Below are 14,396 nucleotides of genomic sequence, written 5' to 3'. Positions count from 1 at the left end.
ACCTGTATTACCTGTAATCTGACCGCGGGAGAAGACGGCAGGGGAAGAGAAAATACATTCTGGCCTTCCATCACAGTGAGGAGGTGACTGGAGGAGACTCACTGTGATGGATGTTTCTTTTTTTTTGTGTGTTTTGTGTTGGTTGGGGTTGTGTGATTTGCTTATTTTATTGCTCTTATTGTTGGACTGTGGGTGACGAAATCTCGTCCAAAAAAAATGTTTTTTGGATGACAAATAAAGATATCCTGAATCCTGAATCCTGAATCCTGAATAATTTACAAGCAACCAACATGGATACAGGTTTATTTTGACGTTGCATTAGTAAATCGAATTTGCATTAGGCGAGAAATAGTATTGGGTAGACTGATGTACCTGTGCACTGTAAATGGCTCGATTGTAATCCTGCGTTGTCTTTCCACTGGCTGGTTCGCACGCAACAAAAGCTTTTCACTGTACCTCGGTAAACGTGACGATAAACTAAAACTAAACTGAGCTCAACTCTTATGCGAGTTCTTCCTATCTCGGTGAGTCTGCGTGTTATATGTTTGTTTCCCCGTGTCTAGAACATCTGTAGCAAGCCGGGAATGTTCTTGTCACCGGATTTCAGGTCGTTCTTGTTTTTTGGATGTTCCTGCCTTTGATCACCCTTCACTTTGAAAGGTCGTGGAATGAACAACGTGCTGAAGACATAAACATCGTTCCATCGAATAGAAAGGGACATGTAAAAAGGAGGAATAGAGAATAGACAATAGGTGCAGGAGTGGGCCATTCGGCCCTTCGAGCCAGCACCGCCATTCAATGTGATCATGGCTGATCATTCTCAATCAGTACCCCGTTCCTGCCTTCTCCCCATACCCCCTGACTCCGCTATCCTTAAGAGCTCTATCTAGCTCTCTCTTGAATGCATTCAGAGAATTGCCCTCCACTGCCTTCTGAGGCAGAGAATTCCACAGATCTACAACTGTCTGATTGAAAAAGTTTTCCCATCTCCGTTCTAAATGGCCTACCCCTTATTCTTAAACTGTGGCCCCTGGTTCTGGACTCCCCCGACGTTGGGAACATGTTTCCTGCGTCTAACGTGTCCAACCCCTTAATAATCTTATACGTTTCGATAAGATCCCCTCTCACCCTTCTAAATTCTAGTGTATACAAGCCTAGCCGCTCCAGTCTTTCAACATACGATAGTCCCGCCATTCCTGGAACCAGAATAATCAGGTTCAGTAGTTACAGTTTTATAACCGTCCCGGAAGAAAGGAACACATCTATCATCTCTGAAGAAGGGTTCCGACCTGTCCTATCCCTCCACAGATGCTGCCTGCTCCGTTGAATTCCTCCGGCACTTTGTGCTCCGCTTGAGATTCCAGCATCTGCAGTTCCTTGAGTTATAATTTTCAGTATGTACTGAGCATGCCTAAATTCCAGATCTTTTTACGCTTTCGCGTTTAGTTTAATTTAGTTTGGTTTAGAGACACAGCGTGGAAACAGGCCCTTAGAACCACCCAGCCCGCGCTGACCAGAGATGCCGCACACTAACACTATCCTACACACACTAGGGGCAGTTCTGAACTACTATCTACCTCATCTGGAGCCCTTGGACTATCTTTGATCGAACATTACTGGCTTTACCTTGCACTAAACATTATTCCATTATCATGTATCCATCCGCACACTGTAAATGGCTCGATTGTCATCGTGTATTGACTTTTCAACGGCCGGCAATTTTAACATTTACATTTGATTTGCATTTACAAATACCAAGCCAATTGACTGACAAACCTGCACGTCTTTGGAGTAGTGGGAGGTGACCGAAGATCTCGGAGAAAACCCACGTAAGTCACGTGGGGAACGTACAAACTCCGTACAGACAGCGCCCGCAGTCGGGATCGAACCCGGGTCTCCGACGCTGCAAGCGCTGCAAGGCCGCAACTCTACCGCCGCGTCACTGTGCCGCCCCTGCGCTACGTGCTCCCTGCAAATGCTGGAGACTGCAGGCAGCTTCCCCCTGGAGCTCTGCTCTGCTCTGCTCTGCTCTCCCCTGCTCAAGCGAAACATCTCTCTGCCTCTTCAAGCATGCATTGCCCACTTGTTCACTTGGCAGTCGTGGGAGATCCCACACCAGGCACGCTGCATGCATCATTACCCTAACTCGTGCTGAGTGATTACCTTTCATGGGCTGGCTCAGAGTCACTGACCACACTCTGCCCATGGCCTTTCCTTTGCAATCGTACGCTCAAAGCCTTTTTGACTACGGGCACTGTCTGCACGGAGTTTGCACGTTCTCTCTGGGACCAGCGTGGGTTTTCTCCGGGCGCTCCGGTTTCCTCTCACACTCCAATGACGTACAGCTTTGTAGGTGAGTTGGCTTCGGTAAAATTGTAAATTGTCCCTCATGTGTGCAGGATAGTGTTAGTGTGCGGGGATCACCGGTCGGTGCGGACTGGATGGGCCGAATGGTCTGATTCCATGCTGCATCCTGCTGCAGCATCCACTTAATATTCCAGAGCAGGGGATATCGGTTCATCCACCGCAAATCATCGCAGGCTTTGGGCCTATCACTAATGCCCATGAAGGTTAGAAAAGCAATCAAGATATGTAGAGACGGGGCAGGGAACTGGCTACAAGGTCAGCCATAATCTTGTTGGGTGGCAGTGCAGGCTTGTGGAACTGATTGGCTTCTGTCTGTTCTCTTTTTCTAACGTTCTTATATTAAAACCATTTTTCAAAAAGCTGTAACTGTGCACGATGGTGCAGCGGTAGAGTTTAGTTCCTGCCTTACAGCACCAGACACCCGGGTCCCGGGTTCAATCCTGACTACGGGTGTTGTCTGTGCAGAGTTTGTCCATTCTCCCTCCAAGATCTTTGGTTCCCTCCCACTCTCCAAAGACGTGCAGGTTTGTAGGTTGATTGGTTTGGTATAATTGGAAATTGTCCCTCGTGTGTGTCGGGTGGTGTTAGTGTGCGGGGATCGCTGGTCGGTGCGGACTCGGTGTGCCAAAGGGCCTGGTTTCTGCGCTGTATCTCTAAGCTAAACTAAACTCAAACCCCAGGCTCTGTAAATATTTTTTTCTAACAGCTTTTGACCTTTTGTGCAATTCACACAAAGTAAGACGATTTTCTTGCGCTGTTCATCACCAGTGTTTGGAACATTAAACACAGTAGAAGGCAACAAAGAGTTGATCTGTTGTCTGTAATCAAAAGCACAACAACTAATTCACTCTTAAATGAACGCAGGCATTCTGACTGGCTTCAGTTACTCCAAGCTGTCAAGCACAGTGAATAGATAACAGTTAGACTGCACACACATTTCTGACACCACTCTTATATTTCAAACTTGTGCATCAAACAAAAAATACAACTGGCAGGATTTTGCTATTTAAATATATCAGTTGTCAACTCAGTTTTATGCAGAAGCATAATTTGTCACGAGTAACCTGTTTGTCTATGACATTATGTACATGTTATTTGTAGAACAGCCCTCTCCGAGTGATCTTAGCTTGATGTAACCCTGGTTCACAAGTACCCAACACATATCTTAACACACATTCCCAACGCTTCAAGATGAAGTGTCACACAGTCATAGAGTCATAGAGTGGAGACAGGCCCTTCAGCCCGACTTGCCCAACTTGCGAATTACCGTACAGTCATACAAAACAAAAAGCGACAAGGCACACAATTACATAAAAATCAACGTAAACATCCACCACAGCGGATTCCCCCACGTTCCTCACTGATGGAAGGCAAAAAAAGTCCAATCTTCTTACTCTTTATTTCTCCTGCGGTCGAACCATCCGTCGTGGCGATCGAAGTTCCCGCGTTGGGGCGATCGAAACTTCTGCGTCCGGGCGGTCGAAATTCCCGCGTCGGGGCGGTCGAAACTCCTGCAGCTTGGAGTTCCCGATGTCAGTCTCCGACCAGAGACCGCGGGTTCCGTGATGTAAGTCCGCAGGCACCCACGGTTGGAGCTCCGAGGTCGACCCCTGGCAAAGGGATCGGGGGCTCCGCGACGTTAAAGAACCGCAGGCTCCGGAAGGTGGAGCTCTCATACGTCGGCCTCCAGCAAAGGCCACCAACTCCTCGATGTGAGGCCGCAGTGCGGACGAAGATACGATACGATCTCCATCGAGGTAAGAGATTAGAAAAAGTTTCCCCCAACTCCCCCCCCACCCTATGTTGACCTGCGGAAAGAATGCTAAAGACAGACTTCATCCCACTATTAGATTTGAAAAGTTGAGCAAATATTGACTCACCTCACGAGTTGAATATTCGGCCCCAATTATGTCAATCCTACTCTGTCAAGCTTCTGGATGAGCTTAAGAGTGTTGCTGATGAATTATATGTAAAGACTACCTAAAAACACAGGCTAACATTTTGAACATTCAACAATGACGCAGCGGTAGAGCTGCTGCCTTACAGCGCTTGCAGCACCAGAGACCCGGGTTCGATCCCGACTACGGGTGCCGTCTGTACGGTGTTTGTGCGTTCTTCGAGTGACCGCGTGGGTTTTATCCGAGACCTTCGGTTTCCTGCCACACTCCAAGAGATGTAGGTTAATTGGCTTGGTGTAAATGTAAAATTGTCCCTAGCGTGTGTGGGATAGTGTTTATGCACGAGGATCGCTGGTCAGTGTGGACACTTTGGGCCGAAGGACCTGTTTCCGCTCTGTATCTCTAAACTAAACTGAACTAAAGTAATAAATGCATTAAACGTTTCCAATTTGCTTTTATCTCATCTTCTGCATTTCCCTTTGAATGATTGATTCAAGATGACTGATGTGTAAGTCTTTGTTTTCCCTGAGGCTAAACTTCCTCTTCGATTCCCAATAGTAACTTGTTTTGTCAGTGGTAAATCTATCTCTCCTGGTGAAGATAAGACATCTCCTTCTATGGACCTAATCTACTGGTAATTGGAAGATGTTAATTGCTCCAAACTGCCAACGGTCCCAAACCCATTATTTCATGGTTTTACTAACCCCTTCACTGTGTGAAACACTCTCCTTCAAGGGATTTATATGATATTAATTCAATAAACTCCATAGATCCCAATAAGTATGAAACTTGTGCCTGGATTACCTTGAGGAAGAAGCTCCAGAACTTTGTCAAGACCCAATTATTGTGTAATAGTCATCGAGCCACACAGCGTGGAAAGAGGCCTTTCGGCCCTACTTGCCCATGCCGACCAATATGCCTCCTCTACACTGGTCACACCTGCCTGTGTTTGGCCAATATCCCTCTAAATCTGTCCTATCCATGTACCTGTCCAAATGTTTCTTAAAAGTTTCAATAGTCCCTGCCTCAACTACCTCCTCCGGCAGCTCGTTCCATACACCCACCACCCTTTGTGTAAAAAAGTTACCCCTCACATTCCTATTAAATCGTTCCCACCTCACCTTAAACCTATGTCCTCTGGTTCTCCATTCCCTTCTCTGGGCAAGAGACTCTGTGTGTCTACCCGATCTATTCCTCTCACGATTTTGTGGTGGGCCAGAGTTCTGTCCTCTTCTGAAATTACTGCCTTTAATGCCAAGTATTGTTCAGATGCTTAGACTGCCTGGAACATAGAATCATAGAGTGATAGAGTGATACAGTGTGGAAACAGGCCCTTCGGCCCAACATGCCCACACCGGCCAACATGTCCCAACTACACTAGTCCTACTTGCCTGTGTTTGGTCCATATCCCTCCAAACCTGTCCTATCCATGTACCTGTCCAACTGCTTCTTCAATGTTGGGATAGTCCCTGCCTCAACTACCTCCTCTGGCAGCTTGTTCCATACACCCATTGTGTAGGAAAATAACTGCAGATGCTGGTACAAATCGAAGGTATCACAAAATGCTGGAGTAACTCAGCAGGTCAGGCAGCATCTCTGGAGAGAAGGAATGGGCGACGTTTCGGGTCGAGACATCACCCATTGAAACGTCACCCATTCCTTCTCTCCAGAGATGCTGCCTGACCTGCTGAGTTACTCCAGCATTTAGTGATACTTTCAGGCAGTAACTCTTGAATCACTTGCTGGATGAAACAGTCCATAATCTGGCAATCGGTTTGCTGTACTTGTGTGCCCTTCAGTTTTTCAGCTCTCTGCACATTTACAATGTAAATGTAGCTGGTCTCCAATCTAGTATGATTTGAAAGTTATAAATAATGCAAGGTGCTCTTGCAAATGCGGGCATAAATGAAGAATTGATTTTTTTTTTTTTGTGCGCTGTAGTGGAAAATGTGAATAAATCTCTGCGGACAGCATCTGTTCTGCGGCTTCTGGGAACAGTTTCACCTGCACCTCGAACTGGTACTTACAGCAATGCTGTTGCTAAAGATTCATGGCTACCTGGTCCAGGAGCACATTACATGAATGAACCTCTGGATCAATTAGCTCAAACCAGCATAAACAAACTGCCAGTCAATGAGAAGAATAACTGAGGCTCACGGAAAAAGAAAACAACAGGATACTTCATTGTTAAAGTGAAGAGGATGACATGTTGTCTCAGATCAAAGATTTAAGATTGTAACACCAGAAAAAAAAAACAGAAACAGGGCCAGGCCATTCGGCCCATCATGTCAGCTTTGTCTTTAGTTCAGTTTAGAGATACAGCAAGGAAACAGGACCTTCGGCCCGCCGTGTCCGCTCTGACCAGCGATCCCCACACATTAACACCACCCTACACACACTAGGGACAATTTAACATTTATACCAAGCCAATTAACCTACAAACCTGTAGGCCTTTGGAGTGTTGGAGGAAACTGAAGATCTTGGAGAAAATGCCACGCAGGTCACGGAAGAATGTACAGACAGCACCTTTAGTCAATATCGAACTGGGTCTCTGGTGCTGTAAGGCAGCAACTCTACCGCTGTGCCACCGTGCCGTACGATTAATCCAATAAAGTTGACATGGAATTCAACATATAGAATCAATTACAACATTTGAACGAACTATTGGTTAAACCACATTTATGTTCCTCATAAGGAATTCTCTATGTTCCATTTGCGTAAATAACAAAGCCATCTGTACAGGTTTTCCAAAGAAAACACAAGGGATTGGACCTAATTGGGAGGAGGGACATAGTCTGGGACCATTGCCACCAGAACTGAAAGGGTAATCGGGGGATTTTAACATTATGAAGGACTTTGGAATAAGCAGGCAATAAAATACTTCCTTTGGTTGGATGTTGCCAGCAATGGGGAATCAATGGGAAATCCGCATTAAATTAAGTAAAGAAGGGGTAGGAACATGCAATGTGTTGTTCGAAGATTGATTCCTTTGCCCCAGGGAGTGGTTAATGAAGAACCCGTGGCATGTTTAATGGAAAATTGGATAAATATTGAAACACTGCGAGACACTGCGAGCTCAGAAGAGAGTATGAAGGACTGGGGCTGATTGTAAATTGAGATGGTGGTACGTGTATAGGGCGATAGATGGCAATTGGGGTTCAATGTGGCTGCTCGGCTGCAGACCAGAAGGCCCTCCAGAAGGTCATTAAGACAGCGGAGAAAATTATCGGCTGTCCACTACCTTCTGTGAAGGACATCACCAGCTCGCGTTGTCTGAACAGGGCCAGAAATATAATCAAGGACAGCACTCACCCAGGACACGAACTGTTTGCTCTCCTGCCCTCTGGGAGGCGCTACAGGAGCCTAAGGGCCAGGACAAATCGACTCAAAAACAGTTCCTTTTCCTGGGCCATAAGAACAGTGAATGGAAGCACATGACTTGACTAGTTGTCCTAGACTATGTCCCTCCTCCCATGAGAGTGATCAGCCATGATCGCATTGAATGGCGGTGCTGGCTCGAAGGGCTGAATGGCCTACTCCTGCACCTATTGTCTATTGTCTACTGTCTATTGTCTACTCTCATTTTCGTCGCACATTTTTTTTTAAAAAGAAACATTAATTAGAATTTTAGGTGTAAAACTCATTCATTATTTATTATGTTTTTTAATTGCTTTTTTATTGATACTGGTATTTGTTGTGTTGGTTCGTATGTCTGTGCGATTGTCTTTGAAGGATATGCACTGTCGCACTGTTATCAGCTGTAGCACTTCTAATTTCGTTGTACTTTGCGTACAATGGCAATAAAGGCATATTATTATGATGTGATTTTTCGGAATTGCACTCACCGGGAGCAGGCGACTTGCTTCACAGAGTAGAGTGATGGGGGTTTCAAGGATGACGGGCGCCAAGGTGGCGCAGCGGTAGAGTCGCTGCCTTACAGCGCTTACAGCGCCAGAGACCCGGGTTCGATCCCCACTGGGGGTGCTGTCTGTACGGAGTTTGTACGTTCCCCCCCTCCCCCCCCCCCATGGCCACGTGAGTTTTCTCCGAGATCTTCGGTTTCCTCCCACACTCCAAAGTCGTACAGGTTTGAAGGTTCGTTGGCTCGGTGTACATGTAAATTGCCCCAAGTGTGTGTCAGATAGTGTTGATGTGCGGGAATCGCTGGTCGGCGCGGACTCGGTGGGCCGAAGGGCCTGTTTCCACGCTGTATCTCTAAAAACTAAAGGAATCCTTGTCCACATCTCCTATTGCTCTTCTCCAGGGAATCTGGGAGTGGAGAAAGTTGCAGCAACATAATCTCTTTCTCAACCTCCGGTCATTCTAAATTACTTTGCCACTAATGAGGCCCTCTTCGAAAGTTGGCCACCCCTGGATAGGATTCCTACGAACAGCAATGTTACGATGAAAAGGTAAACTGTTTCAGTTACATTGACTGAAGGGTAAATATTGGCCAGGACCCAAAAATAACTTTGTTGCTGGTCTTTGAAATAGAACATAGAAAAGTTCAGCTCGAGGACTTTAGTCCTTGGAGCACAGCAGGTAATGAGGGGGGTAATCTTAGAGAGGTGGAAAAGGTCATAGATAAGGTACGGATAGGGTTAATGCACAGATTCTTTCACCCAGAGTAGGGGAATCAAGAACCAGAGGACAAGGGTTTAAGGTGAAAGGGGCAAAGATTTAATAGGAACCTGAGGGGCAACTTTTTTCCCCTTTTGGTCCAACTTGCCCACACCGACCAACATGCCTCACCTACGCTAGTCACACTTGCCACATTTGGCCCATACCCCTCTACACCTAACAAAATAGGATTAGAATGGAGCCTTGGATAATGTTCACGGGAAATAAATCATTCCCGTCATTATTTATTACAAAAATAAGATCAACACAAAAACATAACATTTTAATTTTTTTATATTTCTAAGGCAGAGAAAGATAGATTCTTGATTAGTACGCGTGTCAGGGGTTATGGGGGAGAGGGCAGGAGAATGGGGTTAGATGGATCAGCCATGGTTGAATGGCGGAGTAGACTTGATGGGCCAAATGGCCTAATTCTGCTCCTATCACTAATGAACATTAATGAAACCAACTCCCAACTTCAATAAAACACAGAATATGGAGATATGGAGATATAGGAATGAACATCAACTTTTTCTCTTATTCCAACGTGTTTAAATAGTGAACGAAGACCACATTACATTTGTACTTCTATAAGTTCATAAGTTCTTTAGTGATAGGAGCAAAATTAGGCCCGGTGCCGTCAAAAACTCATCATATGTTATCCCACTCGAGTTACGTGAATGATTCCTGTAAACCTCCTCTGGACCCTCTCCAGAGCCAGCACATCCTTCCTCAGACATGGGGCCCAATATTGCTCACAATACTCCAAATGCGGCCTGACCAGTCCACCGCCTTACAGAGCTTCAGTCTGGTTTATGCAGGAACAAGGCCATTGACTAAACCCTAGCATACCCAGGATAGGGACTAGAATTCACACACAGAGAGACATTCGGCAATGCCTTTTGAAATTTGCCAATTCTTTCCTTCCTTTCTTCAGTGCAGGGTTTCTGACATGAACTCCATTAGCCCACAGCTCCCGGGTGACAATGCAGGAGAATTTACAAAGTCCTCTGGCTTCTCGCGGAGTCCAAAGTAATTTCCTACTTGAGCGCAGCAGTTTGCAGGATTGATGGCTTTGCAATTAAGAGCAGTTGAACGAACAGAGTGAGGATGAAGGATGGTGACTGGCGGCTGGAAGATTCAGCACCATGGTTGAAATCCCCCGCTGCCCAATCAAGGAAATTTGTACTCATTCAGTATGAAGCAATGCCAAGAGTTGGCAAACAAGTGAAGCTGAGGTCCACTGCTTTATTAATGTGGTGAGCCCTGATGCCAAGACCCCGATAGCTTACAGTTTACATTATGTCCAGATTTGCAAGAACACGGGAGGACACGGTGGCGCAGCGGTAGATGCTGGTTAAAATCAAAGGTAGACACAAAATGCTGGAGTAACTCAGCGGGTCAGGCAGCCACTCTGGAGAGAAGGAATGGGTGACCCATTCCCTCTCTCCAGAGATGCTGCCTGACCCGCTGAGTTACTCCAGCATTTTGCGTCTACCTTTGATCTATCCTACATCTTCCTTGAACTCCATCCCCTTTGTCTCGTTTTCACACCTTGCACTTCCATATCTCTACATCTCCCTCTTCCCTGACTCTCAGTCTGAAGAAGGGCCTCGACCCGAAATGTCACCCATGCCTTCTCTCCAGAGATGCTGCCTGTCCCGCTGAGTTACTCCGGCATTTTGTGTCTATCTTCAGTGTGTGTCTGAAAGACCGCTGTTTTCGGTGTCTGACATAAAGATGCCTTGTTGTTAGCTATTATTTTTAATGCCATTCCAGGCAGGCACAGTCCTGCATTGCACTCATGACATAGTTCACATCTAGCAACACACTGCTATGATAGATGACTGAGGTGAGAAAAAAACATTTCGCCCAGAGAGTTGTGAATTTGTGGAATTCTCTGCCTCAGAAGGCAGCAGAGGCCAATTCACTGGACGAATTTAAAAGAGAGTTCGATAGAGCTCTGGGGGCTAGCGGAATCAAGGGATATGGGGAGAAGGCAGGCACGGGTTACTGATTGTGGATGATCAGCCATGATCACAATGCTGGCTCGAAGGGCCAAAGGGCCAAATGGCCTCCTCCTGCACCTATTTTCTCTGTAAACTATTTCTATCACTGTGGTCTCAATAAAGGCATCGGATTGCTGTGAAATCAGTCGAAGTGCAGCATATTTAACACAACCGACTCTAGTTTAGAAATCCAGTGAAGCATTTCGAAGTCAAATATTTTTTTAAAGAGTTAAAGTTCAGCATCCTTCACACCACGATAAAGGACGAACGATCTCCAGGGGAAAAGATAAAAAGCAATTAAAAGAATAAATTGATTAGGCAGGCTTGATAGTTTTGCTCTCATTTCAGAAATTCATTTTACAATAAGGAATGATTAGGTGCCTCTGTAATGATGCCAAGTATTTAGAGTTAAATCTACTGGCTGATCCTCAGGTCATTGTACGTCGCATATTAATGTGGCCACGTCATAGCATTATCCCCTTGCAATACCTCTATCCTTTTAGCAGCTGCCTTGCACAGGGAGCTTTCATCAGTCAGACTCTCTGGGTACAAGGTGCTACTGCCCCCTGTGTGTGATGGATTTTAACTGGTACGCATTCTGGAAGAGTCATAGCGTCACACAGTGTGGAAACGGGCCCCCTCGGCCCAACTAGCCCACGCCGGCCAACATGCCCCATCTACACTAGTCCCACCTGCCCGCGTTTGGCCCATATCAACTCCAAACCTTTCCTGCCCATGCACCTGTCCAAATGTTTCTGAAACGTCACGATAGCACCTGCCTCAACTGCCTCCTCTGGCAGCCCGTTCCCTACACCCACCACCCTTTGTGTAAAATAAGTTGCCCCGCAAGTTCCTATTAGATCTATCCCCCCCCCCCCCCCCCCCCCTCTCACTTTAAACCTCTACGTCCTGTTTCTTGAAGGGAAAGGCTTAGCCTCGCTCAACTGAAATGGTGACAAAAGAGACTGCGGATGTTGGAATCTTGAGCAGAAACGAACTCGATGGATCAGGCAGCATCTGTGGAAGGAAATGGACAGCCCTCGTTCCGGTTTTGGAACCTGCTTCAGATCAGTCAGAAGAAGGGGCCAGACCCTGGGGATTAGTTCTTAGTACCTGAACTGATGTACAGCACTTTGGTCAACGTGGGTTGTTTTTTAATGTGCTATACAAATAAAAATTGACTTGACTTGACTTATATAAGACGTTGGTGAGGCCGCATTTAGAGGATTGTGTTCAGTCCTGGGGATCACGTTATAGGAAAGGTGTCGTCAAGCTGGGAAGAGTGCAGGGAGGATTTACAAGGATGTTGCCAGGATTCGAGGGTCCGAGCTAGAGGGAGAGGTTGAGCAAGTTGGGACTTCTGCTCCTTGGAGTGCAGGAGGACGAGGGGTGATTGGAGTAAGGGGAGAGAAAGCCGGAAGAGAGGTGGGGACGGGACAAAGCCTGGCAAATGATAGGTGAATGAATGCAGGCAATGGGAGTTTTCCATTGTCAGACGGTTGGACAAAGGCCAGAGATGAAAAGACGGAAAATGTGAGATCAGGAGATAAGAATCGAAAATGCGTGAAATGTGAAGCCAGAGGATGGAATATAGATGGAATGGGAATGGGGCAGGGGGAAAGGTAAAATAGGTGCATGTCCAGTTGGGGTAGAGGGAAGAGAGGGGAAAAAGAGGGGAGGGCAGTGGGGAGGTGTTTGTAGGTTAGTTATCTCAAATTAGAGAATTCAATGTTCATACCTTTCGGTTGTAAGGCTATCCTAGTGGGATATGTGCGGAGAGAACTTAAGTGTGGATTTTTAATTTTTTAGAGATACAGCGCGGAAACAGGCCCTTCGGCCCACTGGGTCCGCGCCGCCCAGTGATCCCCGCACATTAACACTATCCTACACACACTAGGGACAATTTTTTAATTTTATTTATCTATTTTTTACATTTGCCCAGCCAATTAACCTACATACCTGTATGTCATTGGAGTGTGGGAGGAAACCGAAGATCTCGGAGAAAACCCACGCAGGTCACGGGGAGAACGTACAAACTCCGTACAGACGGCGCCCATAGTCAGGGTCGAACCTGAGTCTCTGGCGCTGCATTCGCTGTAAGGCAGCAACTCTACCCGCTGCGCCACCGTGACGCCCTAAAGCTTAGTTTAGTTCAGAATTACAGCACGGAAACAGGCCCTTCGGCCCACCGAGTCCGCGTCGACCAGCGATTCGCACACACTAGGGACAATTTACAATTTTACCAAGCCAATTAGCGGAAACCGGAACTCCCGGAGAAAACCCACACGGGTCATGGGGGAGAACGTACAAGCTCCGTACTGACAGCACCCGTAGTCGGGATTGAACCCGGGTCTCTGGTGCTGTTAGGCAGCAACTCTACCGCTGCGCCACCCTGTCGCCATCCAGAAGATGGAATGGGACAGGGGGAGAGGGAAAGGTCAAATGGGTGTGCATCCAGGGAGGTAGAGGGGAGAGAGGGGGGAAAGTGGAGGGGGAAACTGAGAGGTGTTTATAGGTTAGTTACCTCAAATTAGAGAATTCAATGTTCATGCCGCTGGGATGTTAGGCTACCCAACAGGTATGTTCAGAGAGAAGTCAAGTCAACTTTATTTGTCACATACATATACAAGATGTGCAGTGAAATGAAAGTGGCAACGCCTGCGGATTGTACCAAACCACAAAACAGAATAGAGGAAAAAAAAATGTTAACACAAAAAATAAATTAATACAGTAAATTAAATTGGTCCCTGGTGATATGAGAGTTAACAGCCCTGATGGCCTGTGGGAAGAAACTCCGTCTCATCCTCTCCGTTTTCACAGCGTGACAGCGGAGGCGTTTGCCTGACCGTAGCAGCTGGAACAGTCCGTTGCTGGGGTGGTAGGGGTCCCCCATAATGTTGCTGGCTCTGGATCTGCACCTCCTGATGTATAGGTCCTGCAGGGGGATGAGTGTAGTTCCCAAAGTGCGTTCAGCCGAACGCACTACTCTACGCAGAGCCTTCCTGTCCTGGGCAGAGCTGTTCCCAAACCAGATTGTGATGTTTCCGGACAAGATGCTTTCTACAGCCCCAGAGTCTCTGAATATATTCCACTGTTCAGTTCTTTGCAGGCTGAGGTTTTTTTTAATCGCTTAATAGATAAAGTTACTCTCTTTATAATGATGAAGAAGCAGCAAATTAATTCCCAAGAAACTAAAGCACCTGTGCTAAACCTAAAAGATTAACTCTGGTTCTCCTTCCCAAAACCTGCCACATATTTTCTGCTTTAATTGCAAACTTTCAGCATCAGCAGTTTGTATTTACAATATTGCAAAATTAGGTGGCGCAGCGGTAGAGTTGCTGCCTTACAGTACCAGAGACAGGGGTCCAATCCCGACCACGGGAGCTTGTCTGCACGGAGTTTATACGCTCTCCCCAAAGACCTGCGTGGGTTTTCTCTAAGATCTAATCTGAGGAAAGACATTCTTGTACAGGGAGTACAGAGAAGGTTCACCAGATTGATT

Source organism: Rhinoraja longicauda, chromosome 26, assembly GCF_053455715.1.
Source record: "Rhinoraja longicauda isolate Sanriku21f chromosome 26, sRhiLon1.1, whole genome shotgun sequence".
In the NCBI taxonomy this organism is placed as follows: domain Eukaryota; kingdom Metazoa; phylum Chordata; class Chondrichthyes; order Rajiformes; family Arhynchobatidae; genus Rhinoraja; species Rhinoraja longicauda.
Note: the sequence above shows the minus strand (reverse complement) of the source record.